Source organism: Saccopteryx leptura, chromosome 5, assembly GCF_036850995.1.
Source record: "Saccopteryx leptura isolate mSacLep1 chromosome 5, mSacLep1_pri_phased_curated, whole genome shotgun sequence".
Classification (NCBI taxonomy): Eukaryota; Metazoa; Chordata; class Mammalia; order Chiroptera; family Emballonuridae; genus Saccopteryx; species Saccopteryx leptura.
This window is the reverse complement of record NC_089507.1, coordinates 63,847,716-63,873,849: the sequence shown is the minus strand read 5'-3', so window position 1 is coordinate 63,873,849 and position 26,134 is coordinate 63,847,716. Positions and strand designations below refer to the sequence as shown.

General features: G+C 43.9%; 1 protein-coding gene and 1 non-coding gene across 3 annotated transcripts in view; one reads left to right on the top strand and one right to left on the bottom strand.

Moving 5' to 3' along the window:
- Positions 1-10,055: 10,055 nt before the first annotated feature.
- TMEM150C (transmembrane protein 150C) overlaps positions 10,056-26,134 on the top strand; it is a 90,991-nt gene continuing 74,912 nt past the window's right edge. Inside the window, exon 1 of one of the 2 annotated variants that reach the window (XM_066385487.1) lies at positions 10,056-10,189. The gene's annotated coding sequence lies outside the window, so the exon portion shown is untranslated. Of the gene's footprint in view, positions 10,190-10,340; positions 10,412-26,134 lie in introns of those variants that run through there. The other variant, XM_066385488.1, reaches the window with a different exon arrangement.
- TRNAT-GGU (transfer RNA threonine (anticodon GGU)) lies at positions 18,242-18,317 on the bottom strand. The gene has a single exon. It is a non-coding gene; the product is annotated as a tRNA-Thr (tRNA).

The window sequence follows — 26,134 nt, the reverse complement described above, 5'->3', positions numbered from 1 at the left end:
ACTGACTTATCCAAGTTTCCTAGAATCAAAGGTTTCTAGCTCACCAGACTTATTCACCTCTGTTCCCCATCTCCTTCCTTCTCCCTGCACAAACTCTGCATAAACTGGCTTCTCACTCAGCACTCCACCATCTTGGCTGCTCCTCCTGGCCTCCTCCACGTGGCCTTTTCTCTGCTCTCTCCTCTAATGCTAACCTCAGGAACCGAGAGAGAGCAAAATCCCGGTCTACCCCACTTTATAGTGTAGAAATCAAAACCTTTTTTTTTTATTTTTTATTCTTTTATAGGGACAGAGAGAGTCAGATAGAGGGATAGACAGGGACAGACAGACAGGAATGGAGAGAGATGAGAAGCATCAATCATCAGTTTTTCGTTGCGACACCATAGTTGTTCATTGATTGCTTTCTCATATGTGCCATGACCGCGGGCCTTCAGCAGACTGAGTAACCCCCCGCTCAAGCCAGTGACCTTGGGTCCAAGCTGGTGAGCTTTTTGCTCAAACCAAATAAGCCCACGCTCAAGCTGGCAACCTCAGGGTCTCGAACCTGGGTCCTTTCGCATCCCAGTCCGACGCTCTATCCACTGTGCCACTGCCTGGTCAGGCAGAAATCAAAACCTTTAATCCAATATACAAACAAGGAAGTCTCTGATACAAAGTCACTTATCTGAGGCATAATGGGATTCCTCATGAGAGTGTACCACCCCACATCATGCAATCAGTCAAGGGTGTGGGGAAAAGCTTAATCTTAAAACTAAGTCTTGGCTCTGGCCGGTTGGCTCAGTGGTAGAGCGTTGGTCTGGTGTGCTGGAGTCCCGGGTTTGATTCCCGGCCAGGGCACACAGGAGAAGCACCCATCTGCTTCTCCACCCCTCCCCCTCTCCTTCCTCTCTGTCTCTCTCTTCCCCTCCTGCAGCCAAGGCTTCATTGGAGCAAAGTTGGCCCGGGCGCTGGGGGTGGCTCCATGGCCTCTGCCTCAGGCGCTAGAATGGCTCTGGTTGCAACAGAGCAATGCCCTAGATGGGCAGAGCATCGCCCCCTGATGGGTATGTCAGGTGGATCCCAGTAGGGCACATGTGGGAGTCTGTCTGACTGCCTCCCCGTTTCCAACTTCAGAAAAATACAAAAAAACCCAACTAAGTCTTAAGTCAGGGGTTGGGAACCTTTTTGGCTGACAGATCCATGAATGCCACATATTTTAAAATGTAATTCCATGAGAGACATACAACAACCCATGTACGTTACGCATTATCCAATAAAAATTTGGTGCTGTCCCAGAGGACAGCTGTGATTTGCTCCAGCCACCCGTAACCATGAACTAGAGCAGTAGGAAATGAATGGATTGTAATACATGAGAATGTTTTATATTTTTAACGTTATTATTTTTTTTATTAAAGATTTGTCTGCGATCCAGATGCAGCCATCAAAGAGCCACATCTGGCTCACGAGCCATTAGGTTTCCGACCCATCTTAGGCTATAACCACCCTGCCTGCTTACAGCCTGTCTCCACACCCAATGCAAACTATAAGCGAGCAAACATATGTATCATATTTACAAACTTAGTTGACCAACACCTTTGATTCTAGGAAACTCGATAAGTCAGTGGCTTTAGGAGCCCTGAATGGAAAGGAAAGTGTTTTCCCACTGTGTGTATTGCTTGCTCGCCGGTTGCAAGCTAGGATTAAAGCTAATGGCCCACCAGTTATTGGCTCCACTGTTTCATTACCATCTACCCGAATCCAATGCGAACCTGCATGGGCCAGGCGGCTGTGATGGTGGCCGTGGCTACTGGCCTTACAAGGATGGAGGAAATATGCCCACGTTTACAGGGTAAGGGGAAGACCCACTTGAGAGGGAGAGATTGGATACTCTAAGAGAGAGAGTCTTGGGAAAGGACAGAGAGAAGAATGACAACTGGTAGAGTTAGGAGGCTTAGAAATAAAATGAGGACCTTCATCTTGTAAGGGTGGGGTTGGAGGAGAGGGAGAGAGAGCAAAGTGTATACGAATTACAAAAGATAAAAAAGATATTTTGGTGGAGAGAAGTTAAGCTTCTATTTAGGGTGATATTTAAAATACTTAACAACCAGCAAACAGAGGGCACCAGCCTATGTCTCAGGAGCTGAGGGGGCAGACTGCAGAGTGGGGCTAGAAAACTATAAGGCTGAAGCTGGAACTTTAAAAGACTGATTAGGAATGATCTAAACTCCTCACAACTGTTATTTGTAACAAAAAAGAATGATACTATAAAATGATTCTTCTTCAGCTCTCTGATATAGAAAATTCTTTTTTAGTCAAATAAATAATAAATGTCTTCCATAAACTTAATGCAAGTTGGAAAAATGTCCAAAGAGAGGAAATTGATTGAGATCAAAACTGTTCACACTTTTTTGGCTGACTCTCTTGCAACAAACAACAGTCTCATAGTTCAAGTAGGGAAAATGGGGTTCCAGTGAATTTCAGAACATGGAATCTGGTGTTTATTTGAGGTTCTCCCTCTGAGCCCCAGTCACAAACCTCTTTGGAACTCTACTCACTCACTGGAGGAGGAGGGAGAGCAGATCACACCTAGCCCTCAAGAGAATAAGGAAAGTGCTTGGGGATGTCCAGATCACAACTGCCAAGTGCATAATATGGAAACCGTCACCCAAGTGATGGTATCCACCTCAGCCGCGTGTCGGCCTCCAAAGAAAGGCAACTGTCCTCGTCAGTCAGTGTTTTGGTAATACGTATTTCTCCCTCATCACTGCAAAGCACTGCAGTACTCTAGCATGAGATATGCTGGTCTGAGGGCTGCTGGCCTGGTGGAGCAGACTCTGAAGGATTAATAGGTCCTTGATCTATAACATGCTATATGTGGCTGTAGCATTTTCAAAACAGAATTTTCTGACTAAAAGAGATCTTTTATCTAATCCTAGCCTTTTAGAGATGAGGAAACTGTGGCAGCTATTTAATAGAAGGTTAAACCAATGTTTAGATCCATTTGGATCTTTTCTTTTATTATATATATTTTTTCATATTAATAGTAATCCTATTTAGCATGTGTAAGTATCAGGTTCTGTGCTAAGGATTTCAAATATTATCGTAATTAATGTTCTCAAACACTCTATATAGTTGTTTTCTGTTCTCCCCAGTGACATCACCTGAAGATAGGGATGCTGCTATCATCTTCATTACGGGATCCAGAACGCTTACTTCCAATTTTTTATTTTTAAATGAGAGGAGGGTAGATATTGAGACAGACTTCCTCATGTGCCCCAACCAGGATTCACCCAGCAACCTCTGCCTGGGTCCAATGCACAGTCAACTGAGCTACTTTTAGCACCTAAGGCTGACATGTTGGGACCAACTGAACTATCCTCAGTGCCTAAGGCCCATGCTTGGACAAATCGGAAGGGAAAGAGGGAGAAAAGGGGGAGAAGTAGATGGTTGCTTTTCCTGTGTGCCCTGACTGGGAATTGAACCTGGAACATCCATACATAGGGCCAATGCTCTATCCACTGAGACAACTGGCCAGGGCCACTTCCAACTTTCTTTTTTTTATTGATTTAAATTTATTGTGTTTATATAGATTCAAGTGTCCCACCAAATACATCCCCCCTACTCCCGTGTTCCCCTCAACATCCCCCTTGTTCCCCTCCCCCTTTCCCTCCAGGATTTGCTTTTCTGCTCTCTATAACGCGGTATTATGTATATATAATTTCACCAATCTCTTTTCCTTCTCTGATCCCATCCTCTCATCCCTTTTCCCTCTGTCCGCTTTCCCTTTGGTCCCTTTGATTCCTCCTCTGCCTCTGTTCTGTTTCTCAGTTCACACTGTTCATTGGATTCCTCAAATGAATGAGGTCATATGATATTTTTCTTACTCTACCTGGCTTATTTCACTTAACATAATAGTTTCCAGGTCCATCCATGTTGTCACAAAAGGTAAGATTGCCTTCTTTTTCATGGCTGCATAGTGTTCCATTGTATATATGTACCACTGCTTTTTTTTTTTTTTTTTTGTATTTTTCTGAAGCTGGAAATGGGGAGGCAGTCAGACAGACTCCCGCATGTACCTGACCGGGATCCACCCGGCACGCCCACCAGGGGGCGATGCTCTGCCCATCTGGGTCGTTGCTCTGTTGCGACCAGAGCCACTCTAGCGCCTGAGGCAAAGGCCATAGAGCCATCCCCAGCGCCCGGGCCATCTTTGCTCCAATGGAGCCTCAGCTGCGGGAGGGGAAGAGAAAGACAGAGAGGAAGGAGAGGGGGAGGGGTGGAGAATCAGATGGGCGCCTCTCCTGTGTGCCCTGGCCAGGAATCGAACCCGGGACTTCTGCACACCAGGCCGATGCTCTACCACTGAGCCAACCGGCCAGGGCCTGTACCACTGCTTTTAATCCACTCGTCCACTGACAAACACTTGGGCTGTTTCCAGATCTTGGCTATTGTAAACAATACTGCTGTGAACATGGGGATGCATTTCTTCTTTTGAATCAGTGATTTGGTGTTCTTAGGATATATTCCTAAAAGTGGGATGGCTGGGTCAAAAGGCAGTTTGATTTTTAATTTTTTGAGGAATATCCATACTGTTTTCCACAGTGGCTACACAAGTCTGCATTCCCACCAGCAGTGCAGGAAGGTTCCTTTTCTCCACATCCTCGCCAGCCCTTATTCTGTGTTGATTTGTTGATGAGCGAGCGTCATTCTAACTGGTGTGAGGTGATATCTCATTGTGGTTTTAATTTGCATTTCTCTAATGATTAGTGATGTTGAGCATTTTTTTCATATGCTTATTGGCCATCTGTGTGTCCTCTTTGGAGAAGTGTCTATTCGTTTCTTTAGCCCATTTTTTGATTAGATTGTTTATCTTTCTGGTGTTGAGTTTTACAAGTTCTTTATAATTTTTGGTTATTAACCCCTTATCAGACGTATTGTCAAATATATTCTCCCATTGTGTGGTTTGTCTTTTTATTTTGTTCATATTGTCTTTAGCTGTGCAAAACCTTTTTAGTTTGATATAGTCCCATTTTCTCATCCTGTCCTTTATTTCACTTGCCTGTGGAGATAAATCAGCAAATATATTGCTGAGAGAGATGTTGGAGAGTTTACTATGTTTTCTTCTAAGATGCTTATGGTTTCACAACTTACATTTAAATCTTTTATCCATTTTGAGTTTATTTTTGTGAATGGTATAAGTTGGTGGTCTAGTTTCATTTTTTTGCAGGTAGCTGACCAATTTTCCCGACACCATTTGTTAAAGAGGCTGTCTTTACTCCATTATATGCTCTTACCTCCTTTGTCAAATATCTATTGTCCATAAAGGTGTGGGTTTATTTCTGGGTTCTCTGTTTTGTTCCATTGATCTGTATGCCCGTTCTTATGCCACTACCAGGCTGTTTTGAGTACAATGGCCTTGTAGAATAACTTGATATCAGAAAGTGTGATACCTCCCACTTTATTCTTCTTTTTCAAGATTGCTGAGGCTATTCGTGTTCTTTTTTGGTTTCATATAAATTTTTGGAATATGTGTTCTATATCTTTGAAGTATGTCATTGGTATTTTAATTGGTATTGCATTGAATTTATAAATGCTTTAGGTAATATAGACATTTTAATGATGTTTATTCTTCCTAACCATGAACATGGTATATGCTTCTACTTGTTTGTATCTTCCTTGATTACTTTTATCAGTGTTTTACAATTTTCTGAGTACAAGAAAATTTCACCTCCTTGGTTAAATTTACTCCTAGGTACTTTATTTTTGTTGTTGTTGTTATAATAGTGAAGGGGATTGTTTTCTTAATTTCTCTTTCAGACAGTTCATTGTTGGTATATAAAAATGCCTCTGATTTCTGAGTATTAATTTTATATCCTGCCACCTTGCTGAATTCACTAACTTTCTTATTGGAAAGCTTAAGTTATAGTTTATATACACATGAAGGAGGTTTCTTGCTACATATCGCTTATTTCGAATCAGGTAATATGACAGGTTGAGACATCCTCCAAAGTTGTAAGATATGATATAGAATGCATTATATTTGAATGTACAGCTGATATACCAATCCAGTGGGACTCCTGGCATATCAAAACATGGCTTTATTCTCTTCTATCCTGCCTCTTCAAACCTGCTCTGTGGGGCTACTTGTTCTCCTGCCTTTTGGATGAATTAATGCATAGGCCCTATAACTCTCTGGGTCACTCTTAATTAATATAAAGGCCTGGTTACTTTTAGTAAAAAATAGTCTTGTGTCAGTAATTAATACATCTAGAGCAGTGTAATAATAAAACACTCCTTCCTTCCCGGCAAAGAGGGGCCACAGCAGGCTTCCTCTGTGTTTCCCCAGCCTGGAGCTTGCCCCTGCTTCCGCACGCACCAGGCTGCCCCACTCCTCCGGGACTGGAGTGGGAAAGAGGAAGCACAGAGCCTGGGCTGCTCCAGCTGGCATGGCTTCCTCTGGCCACTGCAAATGTTTCCAGTTGACACTTTCTCTCATGGGCACGTTTAGAGGTTTGTCAAAACTGCTGCTGGGGAATCTCTCGCCACCATTTCTGCGGCACAGGCACGGTACAGGCAAGCGAGTTCATTTTGCCTCTGACTGGTTGCCTTAGATTCCCCCGGGCCCTGGGCATCTGGAGGCAAACCTCCGGCTTCTTTCTGCTGAGGTTTCCTTACTTACTAAGCAGTCCCCTTGGGTAGGATCAAAGTCAAGCCCACACTGTTTCTCTCACCCTATCAGGATTGTCTTCCGTGGGAGTAAATGACTTCCTCACCATAGTTCCTATCCTGTATTTAGGCCACATTGCCAACTCTGGCCCTTTAGATTTCTCAGGCATGAGGTAGACACCAGTCCACGGTGTCCCCCAAACTGCAGAGCTCTCTGAAAGGTCTGCCTGACACACCTCTCACTAAATTTAAAGTGAGAGTAAAGCCCCCTCTGCCCTCTGCCCCACCATGGGTGGGGGAAGAATGTAGGGGGGACCCCTTAGGATACCTACAACTCCTCTACAGAAACCATTCTCTATTCCATAGCAGTCTCCCAGCCTCCGCTTCAAACCCTTGTACCTTCAAGGCAAGCGCGGGTTTAAGGAAATTACTCCTTTGCAAGTCCTACACCTGCCTGGACTGTAAGAGTGGTGGACAACTTTTATGTGGAGCCTCTGATACAATGAAATAAAATAATAGCTCCCATGGAATATCTTGTTACCAAATGTAGTCTTGTTCTCTTTCCAATTACCCTTACAAGGTTATCTTTAATAGGTAGATGTTAGTAGAGATCAAATGCCATTTCAATGAACTTTGTATGGTTTTGCTGTTTATCAGAGAAGACTTGAATTATCAGTGGTTGGGGAAGGGTTGGCAATAACTTTGTTATACTGAGATCTTTATTATAACTAGATTCATTGCAATCTGACTAGCAGCAGGGGCTCTCAGAATCCTGGGAGAGTTATTTATAAGTTATGCCTCTCAAGTCTGTTTTTCCAACAGAATAGAGAAGTGATTTGAATCAAGAACAACGCATTGGCTGCCCAAGGGAAAGGAAATGAAAAAGAATATAGAATTTCTTTGTAATTCTAAATGGTCTGTAGTTGTTTCAGTTAGATATGCTCACTTATACCAGAAAACTATCACCCCTACTCAGATGGATGGATGGATGCCTCGGATGTTCACCAGAGTTAGCTCGCCACAGGTCAGGTGGTAGAATAACATGGTGTCAAGATCATGGTACCTCATTGGGGTCCTGTGACCTGTGTATTGATCTCCATCCCTACCCCAGTAAGTTTGTAGCTGATATTAATCTTCAGGCCTTAAACCCAGTTTGTTCTATGCTCAAAGCCTGAAGCATTTTGGGACATTGTCAATAGGTCATTTAAGAATATAGGATGAATCTTTCTATAAATTAAAAAAACCGAGATCCAACTCTGGGATGGTATTTTAATTTTACATCGTATGTGATTTAAAATATCTAAGGTAATATTGAGTATATGGTGGACACATTTTAAAGGGTGGGATACCAAGACCAATAAAAGAAAGATAAAAGCACAAATTTATGGGGTTTGGGTTTTTTTTTTGTATTTTTCTGAAGTGAGAAGGGGGTTGGCAGATAGACTCCCGCATCCACCCAACCAGAATTCACTTGGCATGCCCACCAGGGGGGCTTGGCTCCCCTGCTTGGCTCCTCTGCTCTGCAACTGGAGCCATTCTAGTGCCTGAGGCAGAGGCTGTGGAGCCATCCTCAGGGCCTGGGGCCAACTTTGTTCCAGTGGAGCCTTGGCTGCAGGAGGGGAAGAGAGAGACAGAAAGAAAGGAGAGGGGGAAGGGTGGAGAAGCAGATGGGCACTTCTCCTGTGTGCCCTGGCCAGGAATCAAACCCAGGACTTCCACACCCTGGCTGACGCTCTACTGCTGAGCCAACTGGCCAGGGCCACAAATTTATGTTTTGTGTTCAGTTTTCTTGAAGCTTCCCTAAAACTCCTATGGCATGAACAGAATCTGCGTACAGCAAACCACCTCCCCTTCATGGCCTGCGTTCTAACAGAATATTTCAGCTGTCACTACCACTGTCACAAATGTACTCTATTTCACTCTTTAGGTTTATTTAGAAAGACATTTTGGAGATGAAGGTGGCAGTGACTCAGTGCTGCTGACAAATGGCACTGAGCTTGCTCTCCTCACAAATTCAAGTTGGCTTCTTAAGTAAAAGTAAGCCTGGTTCTAAGTGAAAATGAAAATGTTCAAACAAATTGAACATAGTACAAGGGATTCTCAGTCCTTCCACAGAGAAAGGGAAAAAGAAGGGCATTTTACCAAGCAGGGACCCTATTTCCAGAAAGGCAGTGTCTTTGTCACGGGCATGTCGGAATACCTGGGGCTCTCTCCAGAAATACCCAGGTGTCAGCCTCACCTTGCCTCCCCACTGCTGGTTCTCACTCGGGGGTCTGAGGTGGACCCAGGCATTTGCACTGCTTTAACCCCCCACTCTGGTGACTCTAATGTGCAGACATTTGAGAGGGACCCCTAATTGGACAGGTCCAGAAGTTTTAAAAGAATGGATTGGAAGGTCTGACTAGAGGGCTCCTTTCAGAGATACATTAATTATACATGGAGAAGATGAGGTGGTGGGGATGGGAGGGGTGTCACAACAGAGCTGGGCTTCATTCACAGGTGGGCCTCAAGCAATTCTTAACTTTGAGAAAGTCACAGATCACTTTGAGAAGCTGATGGAAGCTATAGTTAATCTCCTCAGAAAAATACAATGTATTTTAGCCTATTAGGCTAACTCCCACAAAATGTAGTACATACTTTCAGGGAAGACTGGATTAACATTTTTGTTTGTTTGTTTCTGCTATTTTAACTAAATGGTTAACAGTCTCATTTGTTAAGGCAAAGAAAACAGAAGAGGCCATGTTCTTTGCCTCAAGAAGCTCAGAGTCTAATAGCCAGGAGAAAACAGTAACAACAAATCAATGTATACTTACCTAGGCAATACTCGCAGGAGTGTGGGGGAAGGGAGAGTTCTGGAATGTTAAATTAAGAATTTGAATACTGTACTTTGAGAGGCAACAGGCTAACGAGACAAGTGTGGTACAGCGGTCTTCCAAAAGAACGGAGGTCAGTCTGACTAAACCTGGTTGATAAAGGAGGACCTAGCAGGTGTGGGAGTCTTCTATGGCCGTTCGGAATAGAAGTTAATGCTGGGTGTGTGATAAAAATGGCACTAATCTAGCTGCTGCTGTAGGGTCATTTACGGGGTGCCACTGGTAGGTTGGGGTCTGGAGTGGGAGAAGCTATTAAATGCTGATGAATACAGTTTTGCAACAGACCCGGAGGAGACTCTGGGAGGAAAAGAGCAAGCAGGCGCTGGGGGGCGGCCCTGGAGTCCGCTATTCATTGCCAGGGTCAGAAGTTGGCCCTGTGTTTGTTCTTTACGATGAAAGAAAACCGCGGAGAGCGGCGAGTGGCGGAGAGCTACATTCAGCCAATGGGCATAAAAATGAATTTTAGCTGCTTTGTGAAAAAACCCTAGGTGCGTGGACAGAGGGAGCCAGCCAGAAGGTTACAACAGGTCAGGAATAAATAACCAGCAGGCGGAGGATCCCTCTGATTCCGTCCTTCCTTTTGTTGGGAGAGGAGCGCCGGGCAAGCGCGTCCACAAAGGCTTTGGAAAGAAGCGGTGCGACGGACCGTCCACGCTCGGCTCCAGCCCCCGGTGATATTAGGGACCCCGAGGGGTGGTGGAAGTGGTCGCCCGGGGGGTTCAGCTCTCGCTGGGAGGCCTCGCAGCAGGCGCCCCAGAATAAGTCGGGGGCGGGCCGCGGCTCGGCGGGCGGGCGGGCGGATCCCACCCCTTCCTGAAAGAAGCACGCTCGTCGCCGCGACTGCAGCCGCCGCCGCCGCCGCCGCAGGTCGCAGCCCCGCCGCCCCGGAGCAGGTAGGCGCACAGCGCGGCGCCGGTCCTCCGCTCGGGCCCGCCGGGCAGCCAGGGGACGTCGGGCCCGGCTCCGCGCCCAGCCCGGAGGCGGGGACTCGGGGCGGCGGGCGCTGCAGCGGGGATCGGGCGGCGGAGCCCTCTCGGCGGCGGGGCCCTGCTCTGGCCCCGCTCCTTCCCGGCGCGCCCCGCACGCGGGGCCGGCCGCCCGCCCCGAGTCCCCGCCACCGCCCGCCCCGAGCGCGGCGCAGGTGCCGGGCGGCGGCCCGGAATCCCCGCGGACGCTGCCCCGCAGACCAAGCGCCGAGCCAGCGCCCAGGCTCCAGCCGCCGCGGCCGCAGTGCCGGCCGCTGAGCCCCTGCGCGGCCCGCCGGCTGCGGCTGTGGGTCCCGTCCTTTGACAGGTGTCCTCATCCGCCGCCCCAGCCGTTTACCCAGGCCTGTTTTTGGGGTTCTTTCTTTCTTTCTTTTTTTTAACCCAGGCCTTTTGTTGTGGGGTGGACCCGGGTCGGAAGCGACCCCAAGTTTGGCATCCCAGCCTCTCTGCCATTCGCGATTCACTTTACCGTTAGCCAGGTCAGGCTGGGATCCGGGGACGAGGCAGAACTTGCCTTGCCCGGTGCACTGCCCTCTAAGCGCACAGTCTTGCTGTTCCTGAGCGCACACTGGGGAAGAAATGGGCTTTTCGGTTTCTCTGGGGAGACGGAGGTGGGGGGTTACCGAGGTGGTTTGGGGGCATTTGTTACAATACATAGTGATTGCTTAGGTTATGGGGAGAGCCCTTGTGTAGTGGCTTTCTCTTTTTTACATAAATCAAATAGAGGATGAGAGGGTTATCCCGTTTTTAATTCATATTTCTTTTTTCTGTACTCATCCTTCTCCTCTGGCCACATTTACCTACACTATACTTTATTATATATACACTGAACACTCCACTAATATTTGTGGTCAGGTTTATTCTGGCCAGACCTTCTTTCATGGCTGAGCCAGGATCGTGACAATGAGTGTGAAAATATAACCCGGTTGGAATGGAAACCCATCTTCTTGAGTTGAACCCGCTCCAACTTCCTACATGTGAGGTCCTGTTAGGAAACCAAATATACTGAATGGTGTTGTTGTTGTTGTTTTTTACAGTTCTATCTTGCACCTCACTTTTCACTTTCAGTATACGTTGGGGAATTTTCCATGTTAATACTTAAAGAGTTTCCTAACTCTTTGAATGGCTGCTTATTATTCCACTGATAATAAATCGTCAGTGCTTCAAAAAGAAAAAAAAGTTCTTGGATCTATTATAATAACAAAGCCTAAGCATTAATGTTAGTTTCTGCTCCTTCATTTCTCTGCTTGAATCAAAGGCAGATTTTCAATAATGTAAGGCTGTACTTCCATTCTAGGCTGCAGTTCCTCAAAAGGATAGACGAATGTGGATATATAAACTCAATGGTAGCAGTTAATGAGTTGACCTACATAAAGTATTCAAAGAAAAATTGCTTGGCTCATATATGTGATATTTGCAGATCAAAGAATTTTAGAATCTAAGTCCCAAACTTTTTCTTCTATGTGTCCTAGAGACACCATGTTTCCAAGAGTAACTATAGCTGTCATCTCTTAATGAACTAGAAATGTGAGTTTAATCTTCAGGGCAGAAGCATAGGAATCTTAATGGTGTGTCCTTTAGTTATACACATTTAATAACTGCCTTGCAAACTCCTCAAGTTGGAGGCTCAAAAACTGGGTATGGTAAATAAAAAGAGGTTGCCGGTTGGAAACCTTGGGCTTGCCTGATCAAGGCACATATGGGAGTTGATGCTTCCTGTTCCCCCCCCTTCTCTCTCTCTCCTCTCTCTCTAAAAAATCAATAAATAAAATATTTTAAGACCCTGGCCGGTTGGCTCAGCGGTAGAGCGTCGGCCTGGCGTGCGGGGGGGACCCGGGTTCGATTCCCGGCCAGGGCACATAGGAGAAGCGCCCATTTGCTTCTCCACCCCTCCCCCTCTCCTTCCTCTCTGTCTCTCTCTTCCCCTCCTGCAGCTGAGGCTCCATTGGAGCAAAGATGGCCCGGGCGCTGGGGATGGCTCCGTGGCCTCTGCCCCAGGCGCTAGAGTGGCTCTGGTCGCGGCAGAGCTACGCCCCGGAGGGGGCAGAGCATCGCCCCTGGTGGGCGTGCTGGGTGGATCCCGGTCGGCACATGCGGGAGTCTGACTGTCTCTCTCCGTTTAAAAAAAATTAAAAATAAATAAATAAATAAATAAATAAAAAGATGGAGAAGTTTTGCTAACAATAATGACTAGATGGCAGATGTTATGACACTGAGAAAACAAAGTATTTGGAAAATTCATGTTTATTATATCTCCCATTAGACAAAGGCAATCTGTTTGGGTTTAGATCAACATTAAAGTGTTTTTATAACAATTGCTTAATTCATGTATTTCATTCACATCAAATGCCTTTCACAGGTTGCTTTGCTCCGTGGCATAATTTTTTTTGTATGAATGTAATATTGCGTGGTGTTTAGACTCTGTTATAGAACAGCAATTTTCAACCAGTATGCTGCAAGATTTATTTATTTATTTATTTATTTATTTATTTATTTATTTATTCTTTAGTGAGAGGAGGGGAGGCAGAGACAGACTCCCACATGCACCTCGATAGGGATACACCCAGCAAACCCACTAGAGGGCGATGCTCTGCCCATCTGGGGCCATTGCTCTGTTGCAACAGGAGCCATTTTTTTTAGCGCCTGAGGTGGAGGCCATGGAGCCATCCTCAGCTCCTGAGACCAACTAGCTCCAATGGAGCCCTGGCTTCAGGAGGGAAGGAGAAGAGAGAAGAGAGAGAGGAGAGAGAGAGAGAGAGAGAGAGAGAGAGAGAGAAGCGAGAGGGGGAGAGGGGAAGAAGCAGATGGTTGCTTCTACTGTGTGCCCTGGCTGGGAATCGAACAGGGACACCCACATACTGGTTGAACGCTCTGCCACTGAACCAGCTGGACAGGGCCTGCTGCAAGAATTTTTAAAACATGCAATACCTATTTGACCTCTTTCCTCTTAAATTGTCAAATAAAAAAATGACAACAGCCAACACAACAATAGCCATCTGGTGTGAATGAATCAAAATTATACCTACTTTCATTTGTCAGCTTGGCAAAATATATATATTTTTTGGTGTGCCACAGAATTTTAGCAATTAGTTTAAGTGTGTTATGAGATGAAAAAGATTGAAAATCGCTGTTATAACTATCAACAGTCATGCTTCCAGTGACTTTGCAGGATTATTTTTGTTGTGCTCACTTTACCTGCTTTGAGATCACTTTGCTTTACACTCTCGTCTGTCTGCTTTGTTTCCTTTGTGACGGAGGCACACCAGTACAGTGGCCAGATTAGCAGGGCACCTGGAATCATGACAGGGAAAACTAGTTGGCCCTGCAATCTTAACCTCTTGGTTTCTCTATAATCTGGTCGCTTGGGATCAGTTCAGTATCCAATTAAGCAAAACAGACAGGATAATGTATTCCCTCTCAGTCTTCCCCTTTATGAGAAGGATCTACAGTGCTCAGAATCCACTACTAAGTGGTGCTCAGGTTCTGTGCAGCTCAAATGAGATATGTGCTAACGTTCTCAAAATGTGACACAAGGACCAGGTGTTGTTGGAGCTGAGTCCAAATTCATGAAAAGGCTAGGGACATAGCCAGATGTATAAGAAATAGTTTCCTTATCCTGATGGTAACAGAATTGGGTCCCTACTTATTTTAACCATAAACTTTTATTCCTAGAGCTAATGGTACCATGTATTGTTGGTTTTTGATAAATTGCTCTCAGTGCTTTTAAACTGAGTTAGTGGAACTTTAACAAGTTATTGTGATCATCTAATAATCATTTCTTGCATGTTTGGATTTCGAAAGGCAAGTTGTGGCAATGGAAAGTCAATGCGAAGAAATTGTAGGCTGGTTGAAATGATGTTTGAGGGAAAAATGGAATCTTTGGCAGTAGCCTTTTGAATTTATTGGGGTAACACTACTTAACAGGTTTTTTTGTTTGTTTTTCCTGTATTTTTCTGAAGCTGGAAACGGGGAGAGACAGTCAGACAGACTCTCACATGTGCCTGACCGGGATCCACCTGGCACACCCACCAGGGGGCGATGCTCTGCCCCTCCGGGGCGTCGCTCTGTTGCGACCAGAGCCACTCTAGCGCCTGGGGCAGAGGCCGAGGAGCCATCCCCAGCGCCCGGGCCATCTTTGCTCCAGTGGAGCCTTGGCTGTGGGAGGGGAAGAGAGACAGAGAGGAAGAAGAGGGGGAGGGGTGGAGAAGCAGATGGGCGCTTCTCCTGTGTGCCCTGGCCGGGAATCGAACCGGGACTTCTGCATGCCAGGCCGACACTCTACCACTGAGCCAACCGGCCAGGGCCAAAATTATCCAGGTTTTAGGTGCACAATTCTACAACACATTTCCGCACTGTGTGGTGTGTTCACCTGCCAAGTCAAGTCCATCACCATTCATTCCCCGTCTACCCTTCTGCCCTCCCCCACTGCCCTCTTCCCTCCCAGCAATCACCATGTTGTTGTCCGTGTCCATGAATTTTCTCTCTCTCTCTTTTTTTTTTTTTGTCATTTTTGTTCAATCCTTCCTTTAAATTTATCTTCACAGTATTCAAAGTCAAGCCCAGTTCTGCTGCCTGAGGCTTGGAACTCTTTTACCAAATGAGAAATGAACAATTTTCTTTAGCATCTCCAAAACGGCCTTTTTCTAGGCCAGTGGCTCTCAAACTTTTTGAAGTTGGGGCGTTTTTAAAATCCTACAAATAATTGTAGGCGCACTATATACAAATTTCTGAGAAATATGTTATAATAATTAAGTCAAATACTAAAGAAAAACAATATAAAGTCGAAGCGTACTTTTATAGTAACTAAATGAAATAAAAATGACAAAATTAAATTTATTCTGACATTAAAAAACATTTTTATGTTACATTTTTTGAGTTATGCTGATTTTGAGAATTCATAAAAAACGGGTTAAAAAATAAAAAAAATGACAAAAAAGTTATCTTTTTATATATATATTTTTAGTAAGATTTAGTAAGTTCAGCAGGTTCCAGCACAAATGTGTTTTTTCATTTTTGTGTTTATGAGAAACGTGAGCCTGATGTGTGATTTCTTTAATGTTTGGGCATATATTTGAAAGGCAAACTCTCATTTCCTTGTCAATACATTGAAGAATTCCTCTCTTTTTACTCTGTGTTGAGTGCAGAAAACCTCCACCATACATATCATCGTAACTTTACACCAAACAAAGGATAGAAGAAACTTGCCTCCAGTCTTTCTGGGGAGCATGGGGGGTAGTGTAAACAATCCAGCACCACAGCTTAACAGCCTTTTGCAACCTAATCAGGCAAGTGAGGTGGGGTTTGGGCAGACTGTAAGCTTACAGCCGATTGCCCACACCTCTGTCCCCCAAAAATCTAAACTCCAAAAATCCTGTTGGGTTTTTTTTTTTTTCAGAGACAGAGAGAGAGTTAGAGAGAGGGACAGACAGACAGGAACAAAGAGAGATGAGAAGCATCAATCATCAGTTTTTTTTGTGACACCTTAGTTGTTCATTGATTGCTTTCTCATATGTGCCTTGACCAGGGGGCTACAGCAGACTGAGTAACCCTTGCTTGAGCTGGTGACCTTGGGTCCAAGCTGATGAGCTTTGCTCAAATCACATGAGCCTGCGCTCAAGCTGGCGACCTTGGGGTCTCGAACCTGGGTCCTTCCATATCCCAGTCCGACACTCTATCCACTGTGCTACCGCTTGGCCAGGCCCTGTTGGTTTTTTGGTCCCCAACAGGCACATATTTTTCTGGAATACCATAGGGTGCACCTGGAAATCTAGGGTGCACCAGTACGCCTTGGTGCACACTTTGAGAACCACTGCTCTAGGTCAGTGCTGTCCAATAAAACTTTCTGCAGTGATGGAAATGTTGTATAATCTGCTTAGTATGATAGCCAAGAGCCTCATGTGGCTATTAAGCACTTGAAAAAAATATCCAGTGTAATTGAATAACTGAATTTTTGTTTTTATCTAATTTTAATTAACTTAAATAGCCACTGGGGCTAGTGGCTACCATGCTAGACAGTGCAGAGATAACATTTGATGGCAATATTCCTTTAATTAGAAGAAAGTGGAAGTTGACATTAATTGACCAGGAATGAGGAAGAGTTGACTCTGTAATCCTGTTGTTACTAAAAAATACCATTTGTATTTACTCTGAAGAATATGTTTTATGCTGAAGTTCAACTCTAAAAATAAAGCTTACCTTTTAAATTCCATATGTTTGCTCACACAAAATTAAGCATCACCCAGAGTTGTTTAGATGCTTGGCCCTATGTGTCTGTGTTCTTGGAACTTGCTTGAATTTGCACTCTTGAGCATTACAGAACCATTTATTCTGACAGTTGGTTTCTTCACTTTTTAAATTTTTCAATGGGGTGGAGACTGCACCCCCTGCAGTCACAGAGATGCTGGGACATGTCCAACATATGATTCCCCTACATCAAGGAATGGCTGAAGGCTCTGTCTCCTGTAGGTCCTTCTTTTTTATTTATTTTTTTAATTAATTAATTTATTTATTTTAAAATTTATTTATTTATTTATTTTTAATTTTTTATTTATTTATTTTTTACAGAGACAGAGAGTGAGTCAGAGAGAGGGACAGACAGGGACAGACAGACAGGAACGGAGAGAGATGAGAAGCATCAATCATTAGTTTTTCATTGCATGTTGCAACACCTTAGTTGTTCATTGATTGCTTTCTCATATGTGCCTTGACCGTGGGCCTTCAGCAGACTGAGCAACCCCCTGCTGGAGCCAGCAACTTTGGGTTCAAGCTGGTGGGCTTTTCCTCAAACCAGATGAGCCCGCACTCAAGCTGGCGACCTTGGGGTCTCGAACCCGGGTCCTCTGCATCCCAGTCCGACGCTCTATCCAATGCGCCACTGCCTGGTCAGGCTCCTCTACGTCCTTCTTGCCTGGTTTCTGTCCCTTGGGTTTCAAACCCAGGTCATCTCACTCAGCCAAAGTTGCTGGCTCCAGCAGGGGGTTGCCCCAGAGGGGCAGAGCATCGCCCCCTGGTGGGCAGAGCATTGCCCCATGGTGGGCGTGCCGGGTGGATCCCGGTCGGGTGCATGCGGGAGTCTGTCTGACTGTCTCTCCCTGTTTCCAGCTTCAGAAAAATGCAAAAAAAAATTAAAAAAAAAAAAAAAGAAAAGAGAAGGGGGGTGGGTGAAGAAGCAGATGGGCGCTTCTCCTGTGTGTCCTGACTGGAAATCCAGCCTGGGACATCCGCACACTGGGCTGATGCTCTACCACTGAGCCAACCAGCCAGGGCCCATTATTTTTGGTAAAATCATTAAAATGGGATTTATTTAGCATTTACCATATTGTTTCAGTTTCCAGACTAATTTGTTCTGATGAAAGCCATAATTTTGACCATTTAGAGGGATATATATTTTTGTTTGTTTGTTTTTTTTTTGTTGTTGTTTTTTTTTTTTTGTATTTTTCTGAAGCTGGAAACAGGGAAGCAGTCAGACAGACTCCCGCATGCGCCCGACCGGAATCCACCCGGCACGCCCACCAGGGGGCGATGCTCTGCCCCTCCAGGGGGCGATGCTCTGCCCATCCGGGGCGTCACTCTGTTGCGACCAGAGCCACTCTAGCGCCTGAGGCAGAGGCCATGGAGCCATCCCCAGCACCAGGGCCATCTTTGCTCCAATGGAGCCTTGGCTGTGGGAGGGGAAGAGAGAGACAGAGAGGAAGGAGAGGGGGAGGGGTGGAGAAGCAGATGGGCACCTCTCCTGTGTGCCCTGGCTGGGAATCGAACCCAGGACTTCCGCACACCAGGCCGACGCTCTACCACTGAGCCAACTGGCCAGGGCCTATATTTTTTATTAGACTTTTCACAAAACACTGCCTCTCATATTTCTTGTGAACGGCTAACCGTCCCTCACTTAGCCTTGGCACCGGGGGTAGCTCTCTGTAGGCTAGTGCTCAGGATCCTGGTGGTCCTGCTTCAGTGGGACCCCTCCCACTGAAGAGTCCCTTTTCCTTAGTCGCTCACTTAGAAGTTTTTCAAAGGTGTTTGTGTATACTAACTAAAGTATATATTGAATTTACCCCCAGATTGTCTCTGCCTTAAAGGTGTTAACACACTAAGATGACATCCTCCAAATTCGTGTTCATCCCACAGGGGGATAGAGATGCTTGAATAAATTTGGAAACTGCTCTATATAATCCTTTCGTGTGTGTGTAGATTTACAGTGCACAATAGCACAGTAAGATTAGGTACATAGACTTATTGAACTTTTTTATCATTAATGTTTTCAAAAAATATTTATACAACACTTATAGTACTTTTCAAACTGCATATCTTGGGTCATGAAATAAATTTAACAGGTTGGTATCAGCATTTTTTTAGATTAAGTTTATTGGAGTGACATTGGTTAAAAAAATTATATAGGTTTTAAGAGTACAATTCTGTGATGCATCATCTGTACATTGCATTGTGTGCCCACCACCCAAAGTCAGATCATCTTCTGTCACCAAATATTTGGTCCCCTTTGCCCTTTACTGCCCCTCCCTCTGGTCATCAACATATTGTTGTCTGTGTCTGTGGTTTTCTGTTGGTTTCCTTGTTTGTTCATTTCTTTCAGTTTTATATTCCACATATGCGTGAAATCATACGGTTCGTGACTTTTTCTGTCTGAATTATTTTGCTTAGCATAATAATCTTAAGATATATCCATGTTGTCACAAATGGCAGTATTCCATATTTTCTTATGGCTGAGTAATATAGTCCATTGTATATACGTACCACAAATGGCAACAGATATATGAAAAGATGGTAAACTTCCCTAGCTATTAGAGAAATGCAAATCAAAACTACAATGAGATACCACCTCAATACCCGTTAGGATGGCTATTTTCAACAAGACAGGTAATAACAATGTTGGAAAGGTTACAGAGAAAAAGGAACCCTCATTCACTGCTGGTTGAAATGTAAACTGGTACAGCTACAATGGAAAACAGTATGGAGGCTCCTTTAAAAATCAAGAGTAGAGTTATCATGTGACCCAGCAATCCCTGTTCTGGGTATCAACCTGAAAATTTTGAAACATTTATTTGCAAAGATATATATGCATCCCTGTGTTCATTGTAGCATTATTCATGGTGGCCAAGACATGGAAACAACTGAAGTGTCTTATAAGCACTATATTAGCATGGTCATTATTTATATTATTATTGTAAAATGTATGTGTATATACTGGATCATGATGTAAACTACTGCCTTTGAAACCAATCTTGGGACCCACTTTGGGAAGTACTGATCTATGACATACGTAATAGATGGTAATAACATGTGGCATTATCAAATAGTTACCAAAGGCTCGATGCTGAATGCTTTACATGTATTGTCCTGTTTCTCACAGCAGTCCTTTGATGCAGGCACTGCCATAATCCCACAGTACCTACATCCTAGTAAGTCACAGAGGCAGAATCTGAACCCTAGTCAGTCTGGTGACAGAGCCCATGAGTTCGGCCACATCACTTCCCATATTGCAATGCGATGTTGAAACATAGATGGACATCTGCAGACCTGTGAGACTCAAATGTTGTACAGCATTGCACAAGTGCAGAAATGAGCTGACAACAATTGTTTTCTGTGTAAGACAAGGCTTGATGGGTGCGAGGAGAGTCCATGCACATGTAGGCTGGAAGAGACCTCACTGCTGCCAGCCTGTGGCCTCTGAAGGTTAATGCCCTTGGACAGGCAGCCTGGTGCTAAAGAAACCCGAATGTCCCAACAAATTGTGTCTCCAGAACTCAGTCTTTCTCTCCTAGCCCTTCCTAATGTCTGCACACTGGTTTGTAGCAAATAGTGACAAATGGTCTAAATAGGTATGTACATCCCATCTATAAATTCTCCACTTTTTACTACATTCTAGATTATGTGTTTTCTTCAAAGCTACTGTTTGCCTGGTAGTGCTTCATTTTATATATATGTATATATATGAACTTTTTGACACTATGGCATTATATTAGTTTCAGGTATACATTACAAAGATTTGATATTTTAACATATTGTAAAATGATCACCACAATAAGTCCCTCACCACAGTTACAATAATTTTTTCTTGTCATGAAAACTTTCAAGATCTATTCTTTTAGCAACTTTTAAATATACGATACAATATTATTAATTGTAGTCACCATACCATACATTACATCCCCAGGTCTTATTTATTTTATAATGGGAAGTTATTGATTTAATTTTTAATATAATAAGTGGAAACCAATATTGTTTTAAGAATTTCATATAAAAGGCTATGACTTTAAATCAAGGCTGAAAATCTTATTTTTTTCCAGTGCAACCTAGAAAGTAAAACTAATTTCATTTTGGAAGTAGATTTCAGATTTCCAATGTCAAACTAAATATAAGAGATCGAACTAAATATAAGCAATCACTTGTTCATAAAGTCTATGCAATGTAGAATAGAAGAGGCAACAGCTTATCATGGTTACTTTTCTTTTTTTTTTTTTTGTATTTTTCTGAAGCTGGAAACGGGAAGAGACAGTCAGACAGACTCCCGCATGCGCCCGACCGGGATCCACCCGGCATGCCCACAAGGGGCGATGCTCTGCCCACCAGGGGGCGTGGCTCTGCCGCAACCAGAGCCACTCTAGCACCTGGGGCAGAGGCCAAGGAGCCATCCCCAGCGCCCAGGCCATCTTTGCTCCAATGGAGCCTTGGCTGCGGGAGGGGAAGAGAGAGACAGAGAGGAAGGGGGGGGGGTGGAGAAGCAGATGGGCGCTTCTCCTATGTGCCCTGGCCGGGAATCGAACCCGGGTCCCCTGCACACCAGGCTGACGCTCTACCGCTGAGCCAACCGGCCAGGGCTCATGGTTACTTTTCTTTAAAAAGTACAGAGGCTGTGTCTGACATACTAAAAATCCTTAAGATATTCAGATTCTGGGTCAAGGCTGCAGAATCGTCCATCTCTGGGGACGGTGAGACAGACTGTGGAATACCAAGTGACATGAAGCGTCTTTGAAAAAACGTTGAAAGTCGTGTAATACTTTTAGACAAGTGTAGCCAAAGCTGAAGAAGTAATTGTGATTAACTATGGCAGTAGAGGAAATTAGCTTTTAGTGTAAACGGTGTTATTTAGCTCAAAAGTAATTATAATGAGTTATAATGGTTTTCAACTGAATGTAAACATAAATGTCTCCAAAAATGGCATAGCCTTACTGTTTATCAGACATTTCATTTATTAATAAAGTAGACTTCTTCCTAATTTTTTTTTTTTTTGTACTTTTCTGAAGCTGGAAACGGGGGGAGACAGTTAGACTCCCGCATGCGCCCCACCGGGATCCACCCGGCACGCCCACCAGGGGCGACCTCTGCCCACCAGGGGGCGATGCTCCGCCGCGACCAGAGCCACCCCAGCGCCCAGGGCAGAGGCCAAGGAGCCACCCCCAGCGCCGGGGCCATCTTTGCTCCAATGGAGCCCCAGCTGCGGGAGGGGAAGAGAGAAACAGAGAGGAAGGAGGGGGGGGGGTGGAGAAGCAAATGGGCGCCTCTCCTATGTGCCCTGGCCAGGAATCGAACCCGGGTCCCCCGCACACCAGGCCGACGCTCTACTGCTGAGCCAACCGGCCAGGGCCTTCTTCCTAATTTTTTTACACGTATGTAATTTAACTGCAAGGAAATTTTATTTTTGTATTTTTCCAAAGTGAGAAGCGGGGAGGGAGACAGACTCCCGCATGCGCCCGACAGGGATCCACCCAGCATGCCCACTAGGGGGCGATGATCTGCCCATCTGGGCCGTTGCTTTGTTGCAACCAGAGCCATAGAGCCTGAGGCGGAGGCCATGGAGCCATCCTCAGCGCCCGGGCCAACTTTGCTCCAATGGAGCCTTGAATGCAGGAGGGGAAGAGAGAGACAGAGAGAAAGGAGAGGGGGAAGGGTGGAGAAGCAGATGAGCACTTCTCCTGTGTGCCCTGGCTGGGAATTAAACCCGGGACTTCTACACACTGGGCTGACGCTGTACTGCTGAGCCAACCAGCCAGGGCCCTGCCAGGGAAATATTTTTCAATGGTAATAATTGGAAGTTTTAAAGCATAAATGAAAACTGAACATGACTAAAAAGGTGTTATATATATTTTTAACTAGGCTGCTTAATGAAATACTCTTTCAAATTATTGTTCATTCTATTGATCCATGAATTAAAAGGTATTAATAGATGTTGATCATTGTAAAGCAGTCAAAATAGAAAGATTTTACTGAACTTGGAGTGTATGAATAGAATTAGAATTCTGTAAAGTAATTGTCCTGGACTTTCTAAATTCTACTTTTCACTAAAACTTAACATATATTTGCATGGAAGCACTAGCATCTAAAATATATCTACATGCAATAGCAGGAATATTAATTTAGAGGTGACAGTATTTCTTCCTTGCAATGTTATCTTTCCTCATATCCTAGACTTCAAAAATGTGTCAATTTGAAATTTTTTCTAGTCTGTCAATAAAAGCGCAATGTTCAAATTTATCTCCCTGTAATTTTAGCAGCTAAAAGAATTTTTCTTGAGAAAGCTGATTATCTTTTCCGACATTTTGATTAATGTTTTTCCACTTTAATTTGAGCTTTTATGTGGCATAAAAATTGATTTATATGAAAAGGAGTGGGTTGCCATTTGTTTACCAGAATTTTGAATTATGTATATGGTATAAAAATAAAGACAAAATTTTTTCATTAACTTATTTGACTAAAGGATACCATTGGGATCAAATAAGGACACATTGTGCTTTTTTATAACCAAGCCATCGAACCAAATGAATGTTCAATTACAGAGCCACACATTTGATAATTTAGAAATGGTTCTTAATTAGCTATTGGACAATATTTGTGAAATCTCTAGCATGATCCCAGGCCAGAGTAACTTTTTTTCCCCCACTGTTACTTTTTCCTTATTTATAACACAGGTTTTAACTCATTTTATCACATAAGAAATTAAAGAGGGTTTTCTGAATAATAACTGCTCCCCTTTTGATCATCTAAAGCCTTTGCAAGGCACATCATTTATTTCTTAAAGCTTTGGCGTGACCACACTCATCACAGAGAGACTCCATTCTATTTTTAGTCTATGGATATATTACACTAGTTTTTTTAAAATCATTCTTTTAAAAAATGTTTATTGAATTTGTTGGGGTGACATTGGTTAATAAAATTATACAAGTTTCAGGTGTGAAGTTCTATAATACACCATCTGTACACTGTATTGTGTGTTCACCCCCCCCAAGTCAAGTCTCCTTCCATCACCACTTATCTCCCCTCTACTTTTTTCCACCTCCCCCACCCTCTTTCCCTCCTGCAACATTAATTCTTTCATACTATTTATCCAAACTGACTTAACAGTTCTGAAGTTAAACCTAGGCTCACTTCAGCTTCATATATCTCCTGGTTTGCTTATTTACTGGATATTTATTTACCTTGTCTTTCCAATTAAATCATTGTTGGTTTGTGCGTGGAAATTATATTACATAATTTTTGTATCCCACTGAGTTATCTGAGGACAGCACTGAACAAACTATTTTGTAAATAAAGTTTTATTGGCATACAGCTGTGCACGTTTGTTACTATTGCCTGCACTACTACCACAGGTGAGTGTTAAAACAGAGTGCACCTGGTCCATAAAGCTGAAAAGCTCTCTCTGGCCTTTCATAGGAAGGGTCTGTAGACCTTTCTATAGGTTCTCTTCTTATATGATTCTCTTCTTATAGGGTCCTTGAAAAAATAGCCTATTATAAATTATATCTAGTTAACCACTTTCTGTAGGGTCAGATTTCACATCTGCATGACTGACTGAATGAGAAGAATCTTCTCTCTTCCTGTTTCTGCACGTCCATTGGCTGTGAAAGAAGGTGTAATCAGCATAGGCTCAGGTGTCATACAGACCTGGGTTATTGTCTGTGTAACTTTGAATATGTTACTTAATCCCTTTAAAGCTATGTTTTCTCATGTACAGAATGAGGATTAGTATGGTAGCTACTGTCGGGAGACAGTTCTCCACGTGTCCTGTGTGTTTTCACAGGTCTTACAAAGAGAGGCACTCACTGCCTTTTTGTTCTGGGCTGTCTTTTCAATGGTGTTTGTAGTGAACAGTCTTGGATGATAGAGATAGTGTCACACTCAGAAGCAAAGGGCAGGTACTCTTATATCCGGTAGATTTGTGTTACCCCGGGTCAGACTTCCTCTGCAGTAAGTTAACTACTCATTGTGTGTGCAGGTGTCACATGGTGCTCTTTGTGACACCTATGGGAACTGGAGCTGGGGGAACTGCAAAGAAATACTGATATGAATGTTAGCACTGTTTCTGTGAGTAATAAAGTCCTTTGTCGCCTGACCAGGCAGTGGCGCAGTGGATAGAGCGTCAGACTGGAATGCGGAAGACCCAGGTTCGAGACCCCGAGGTCGCCAGCTTCAGCGCGGGCTCATCTGGTTTGAGCAAAAATTCACCAGCTTGGACCCAAGGTCACTGGCTCAAGCAAGGGGTTACTCGGTCCACTGAAGGCCCATGGTCAAGGCACATATGAGAAAGCAATCAATGAACAACTAAGGTGTCCCAATGCGCAATGAAAAACTAATGATTGATGCTTCTCATCTCTCCATTCCTGTCTGTCTGTCCCTGTCTATCCCTCACTCTGACTCTCTCTCTGTCTCTGTAAAAAAAAAAAAAAGTCCTTTGCCTCTGACCTAGGAGTCTTGTGTTTTCTGTTAGTGTCCCTAAAATTGTGGCAGGCTAACTTGTGCAAATATCACAAAATCTCAGCCCTTTCATAGTTCTTGGACACCTATTGTATGGGGTTATTATGAGACTGGAATAAGGTAATGAATATGAAACATTTAACATAGGCTGGCATATAGTAAACACCCCAAAACTGTTAGCTATTAATTATTATCTAGCTTTCTGTTAACCCTGTAGTGTGAAGTTGAGTTCCAGTTTTATGTGGAAACGTTTTCAGACAGTGATTTTTTTCCAACTGTAGATCACTAGGGCTATGAAAACAGTTAAGTAGGTTTATTTTATTTTATTTTTATATTTATTTTCTTTGTGTGTGTGAGACAGAGACAGAGAGGGAGAGACAGAGGGAGGGACAGATAGGGACAGACAGGAAGGGAGAGAGATGAGAAGCATCAATTCTTCGTTGAGGCTCCGTAGTTATTCATTAATTGCTTTCTTCTATGTGCCTTAATTGGGGGGCTACAGCAGAGTGTGACCCCTTGCTCAAGGCAGAGACCTTGGGCTCAAGTCAATGACCTTGGGCTTTAAGCCAGTGACTTTTGGGCTCAAGCCATCGGCCATGGGGTCATGTCTATGATCCCATGCTCAAGCCAGCGACCCTGCACTCAAGCTGGTGAGCCTGCACTCAAGCTGATGAGCCCACACTCAAGCCGGTGACCTTGGGGTTTCAAACTTGGGTCCTTTGCATCCCAGTCTGATGCTCTATCCACTGTGCACTTCCTGGTCAGGCAAGTACTTTTATTTTTTAATGAGACAGGAAACAATATAATAGAATAATAAATAAAAATCAAGTCCAAAATATGTAATAAGGATAACATTGATTTATAAAACTTTTAGCTTCAGTTATATACATATAGATCTGTATACTGGATTGTGATGAAATAGATATT